We start from the raw sequence: 4916 nt of genomic DNA, 5'->3' as shown, positions 1-4916 counted from the left end.
CTGGCTGGGCAAGCTGACGGAGCTGGCTATGTCATGAGGCCCCGGGGGCCAGAGCGCCACAGGCCCGGGCGGGCCACACGGCTCCTGGGGCCCTGCTTCCAGGCCTGCACGCTGCCCTGGAGATGGGAGCACCTCTGCTATGCCCTGTCCCTGCGCCAGCGAGGTGCAGGGCTGGGCGTCGAGTCCTGTCTGATCACACAGGAAGAAAACCCCCAAGAGAAAAGCCGTTGGTTGTTCTAGATCCTGTCCCTTCCCTCCCCTGCTGTGTCCCGCAGATTCCCCAGTGACCTAACCGAGGACAGCGGCTGGGGGATCTGGTGAGCCTCGGGGGGTGAGCCAAGGGTACCTTTTTCTTGAATCAAACTGCACACTGCCGGCTGGCTGCCAGACTCCTGCCGCCCTGCCCTGATCTCTCCCTTTGACCAGACCACACTGGACTGAACCCGAGGAGATCATCTCGCTTTCTTACTAACCACCGACGGTTTACGCTTCCCCCCTCCCTGCCCCCAGCCCACCGATTCTTCTTTTATTTATTTTATTAGCTGTTAGTTTTATTTTTTTATTTTATTTTTTTATCTTTTTTTGGGGCTACCCCTTCTTTTTGTTGTTTGCTCTTTCCTGAGCTAGTAGACATATTTTATGAATTGGCTTTGTGATTGTGTTAGGTAGTTTTTATTGAGGAGTATTTTTATTTGGCTTTGAAACTGTTTTGAATATTTTCAACTCTGTTGTTGTTGTCGTCAGTGTTTTTAAAGCACGGTATGTAACAAGAAGGCAGTTCTGAAGGGAAGAAGGAGACACGGAGAGAGCGAAGGCTGAGAGGAACTGATGTACTTCTATTTTTTTTAAAGAAACTGTTTTTAATTGTTTCTGTTTTGTAAATGTGAGGCTTTGAAAAGTGTGAAACTCCAAGGATCCTAAAAAGTTGGACATCGCTATGGAACAAGACAAATGTATATTTTGCTAAGTGAAAAACACTATCCGTACAGCTGAAAGATTTTTTTTTTTTCCTTAGGTTTAGTTTTACGTGGGGTTTTCTTTTTCCTCCTGTATAATATGTAAATATCGCGAGCTGAACCTGGCTGCTGCCTGCAGCCTGGCTCCAAGGAGCAGCTCCAGGTCCTGGACTTGGTGCCGCAGCGTGAGCAATACTCTCCAGCAGAATCCTGACAGGACACCGTTCTTTTTTTGTACACCTTTTACTGTAAGATTTTAAGACCTCTGATGAGATGAAAGGGGCGCGGGGGGGTGGGGGTGAAACGTAGGCGCGATCGCTGAGCGGGTTAAAGCTGCTTCCACTTGCTCGATGTACAGACTCCATCACTGGGCTCCGTAGTGCCAGCCTCGGGTTGGGCTTTAGGTAAAGGGCTTTACCGCCGTTGCTTGTCTTGGTTACTTTGAAAGGAATTCACTCTCCAAACTCTATCGCTTGCGTCAAGATTTCCTGGGAAAGGGGATCCTCCTTTGGAGGCGAGGGTATCGGAAGGGGTGTCTGCCAGGGCCAGGGGGAGATGTGGGTGGTCATTCTCTGAAGGGCAGGGCACTGGGCTGGGGGGTCGTTAACGGGGGAGAAAAGCATTAGGGTGGTGATTTGGGGGCGGGTTAAGGGCTTCTCAGGGATTATATGAATTATAGAATTGCAGCTTCCCGTTTGCTTTACTCTGTGTTCTGAAGACTGTGGGAATTTGTCCGTTGTCCTGTGTGGGGGTGATCTGGTCCCCTCTCCAGAACCTGCTGGGGCTTCCCCTGGCACGTTCCAGGCCCCTGCTAATGAGCACTCTGCCAGGGGAAGCCTCCAGCAGGAGTACACAGGGCAGGTTTGGGTCTGGATTTCAGTGAACCAAAGACCTTGTTAAGGGGGGTGATTAAGCCTTTTATTAAGATGCAGCCAAAACTCTTTTCCCAGGGAAATAACAGCTTCATCTTAAGTTTTAAAAATCATTCCCTCTCTTCCCCCACACTGAGCCCGGGGCGTTTAGTTAAGGACTGGGAGGGCCACAGTGCCCACAGGGCCCTTTTGCTCTTCCATCCCTCCCCCGTCTGCAAGAGCTTGTCCTGACCTGGGCGACGCGTTTGGAGAGTTCTGTTTAGGTAAGAGGGTACTTAACAGATCAGTACTGAAAACACAAAGCAATAATTTTTGTTACTGAGACAAGAGTCTGTATGTCTGTTTTTTTAAATATTTCCTAATTAAAGAAGAGCTGCATTTTATTGGGTTTATTTTTATTCTATATACTTCAAATTTGGGTCTGCAGACAGCGCTTTCCTCCCTCTTGGTATATGCGCTGAACTGCTTCCGTGCCCCCTCCAGACATCCAAGGCCAGCTGTGCTGCTGCTGGGCTGGGATTCACTTGGGCCAGTGCTGCCACTGCCTGGAGGCTGGGGCTCCGGTTTCAGGGTGGGCATTTTTTTTAAAAGAAATAAAGCTGTGTTTTTAAGCCAGTAAGTTATTACACTCCAATGTTTGTTCTCTCCACACCTGTAACCCTTTTTCCAGATTTCAGTTTTAAATTCCTAATAAATTATTTGAAAACTGTCCTTCTCTGTCATTATTTGGAGGTGGGAGATTTTCAGATGGAGATTTCAGGTGAACTTGGACCTGGCAGGATCCATGTCCTGCCATTAGGACAAAAGCCCCAGGAAGGGCTCTGACTCGGTGTTCTGCTCCCGGACTTTGGCCGTGGCCCAGTTTATAATGTGAGGCAGATCTGGTTTTAATAGAGATTGTGTTTCTATGTTACAGAGGTTACGTACAGATATTTGTAGGTTCAAGAGAGGAGGAGATAGTGTGGTGCTTAGAAGTTTGGCTCAAGTGCTCTGGATTCAATGACTGTGGTGGACCAAGGAGGCTAGATCTAAGTAAAATGTGGAGAATGGAATGGAAGAAAAGTCCTTCAGCAAATGCTACTATAAAAGAAAGGTGAGATTTAACAGTGTGAAACAGCAGGGAACACTATGCAGCAGATCTTGATTACACAGAAGCCTTAAAAATAATTTAACACTCAAGCTTATAAGTTCAGGAACCACTTTTAAGTTGGGATGTCCTCACCAGCAGCTTTATATGCAGCACAGGTTGGGGGAAACCAAAAATAGCATTGGTGGAAAAATCTTTATCCTGCTGGGATTTTTCTCATGAGACTCTTGCGATGCTCACATGCTCACTTTCCCACACTTGGTGACCCTCTTGTTGAATTAAAATGTATGAAATGCAAGATAGGATAGTGTTTTTGATTTGTGACTTAAAAAGGCCATTTTATTGGAAGTTTTCTTGGCAACATCAATAATAAATCAGACATTGAGATGTAAGGAAAAAGGAACCACAAGAGTCTTAAGGTTCACAAGTAAGAGGACAGAAATAATTTTTAAAAGAGTAAAGGTGGACAAAGTAGTGAAAGAGGAAGAGAACACTTAGATGGGAACTGAAGGGAAAGGCAGGAGATTGATTTGTGAGCAATAGATTAAATCCTTTACTCTGAACTAATTGGTACAGGCTGTCCTTTACATCGTCCTTTAATGTTAGTTCAGTGTTCTCACTATTAGGACACGAGAATCTTGAATCTGAAAGTTGGCATCTGTTTGGCTTTATCTTGGCCGTGAGTGGGCAGTCCCAGAGAATCAGCTTGTGAGAGATCAGGAAAGTCAGAATGGTTCTGGTTGCTCACTAGCGTGTCTACCTTTAACTAGATGTCCTATGAATATGTCAACAGCCTATGCATTGTGTGGGCACCCTGGGAGCTTCAGACCCTAGGAGGAGCAAGAGGTGCTCATAATCCCTTATAGAAACATGCATTTGGGTCTACTGAAGGGTGCTCAACCTGAGTTTCCTGAACAAGCAATATTCTGGTATATTAGGCTGTTGTGGAAAGGGGCTTTGCCCCTTCCTCTGCTCTCAAAAACTGAAGGTTTGCTTGGTGCTTTAGAAATAAATACAGACTCTTGACTATCAAAAACTGAGCAGTCTAGGATCTGTCATGAATGTGTAAAAATGCCAGACCTGTAGCCCTGACAGTGTTAGAGCCTCTGGGGTCTGTATACAAGAGCAGTATTTTGGATTTAACCCTGACTGACCTCAGGAAGCTTTTTCTTACCTGTTTTTTATCTTATTTCAAGGTTTCCAACTCACCTTATACCATGGCATAGAGAACCTAAGGGCCTACCTTGGTTCTGCTTTGGTACTGGAGAAAGGGAAACTGGTATCTCTGAGCTACTGGGGTCTGTGTGAAACTTCTAAACCAACTTAATTTCTCGTGTAAGTCCCTTAAGGTCATGTGAAAACAGACACCATTCCTTGTTTAAGCCAGATATGGAGGCTTTCCAGGTTGCTTGGCTCCTGGTTCTTGCTTAGTAGTACCACCTTCTTGATGGTTTCAGATTAAAAATCAAGTAGATTTTTTTTTTCAGTTCAGCCTATGCCAAAATGTTATTTGGGGTGAGTGGACGACCTGTACTGTATTCTTTGAATTAGGCCAGGAGAATCCATGGAGAGATACAGGATTAATGGTAAGTGGAATACCATAAAAGGAGGATGCCAGTATTAGTAGGAAAGGTATTGGTGTGACAGCAGTTTCCAATAAAACTACCACACTACTACTATTTTTTAGCAGAGAACCTATTATAAAAATGTCCAGATTTTTCAGCCAGGCTTCGAAGAATAGCATTAAAATAATATAATAGCAAAAATCTAAAGAGTAAATGTTTGTCTTCCCAGCTTTCATAGATTTAACTCCACTGACCTTCACCTGGTCTTGTCACAACCTGCTGCCCACAGCCTCCAATGGAAGAAGTCTGCATTTAGTAACGTAAATATTGGCTTGTTTGTCTCATACCCGTGTCAAGGTGAGCTTCTTGTATAAAGAGCCACACTTTCCTTAGCAGCAGTCTCTCTGTCAAGATCTCCAAAAATGAAGTCCCTGGC

General features: G+C 45.2%; 1 protein-coding gene across 1 annotated transcript in view; it reads left to right on the top strand.

Moving 5' to 3' along the window:
* The window catches only part of PLA2G1B (phospholipase A2, group IB (pancreas)), a gene marked incomplete at its 3' end in the record, with an annotated part of 7301 nt that overhangs the window by 649 nt on the left and 1736 nt on the right, over positions 1-4916 (top strand). The window lies entirely within an intron of this gene.

The sequence above is a fragment of the Merops nubicus genome, unplaced genomic scaffold, assembly GCF_000691845.1.
Source record: "Merops nubicus isolate BGI_N331 unplaced genomic scaffold, ASM69184v1 scaffold45688, whole genome shotgun sequence".
Classification (NCBI taxonomy): domain Eukaryota; kingdom Metazoa; phylum Chordata; class Aves; order Coraciiformes; family Meropidae; genus Merops; species Merops nubicus.
The sequence above is the reverse complement of the archived record's forward strand: the minus strand, read 5'-3'. Positions and strand labels throughout refer to the sequence as shown.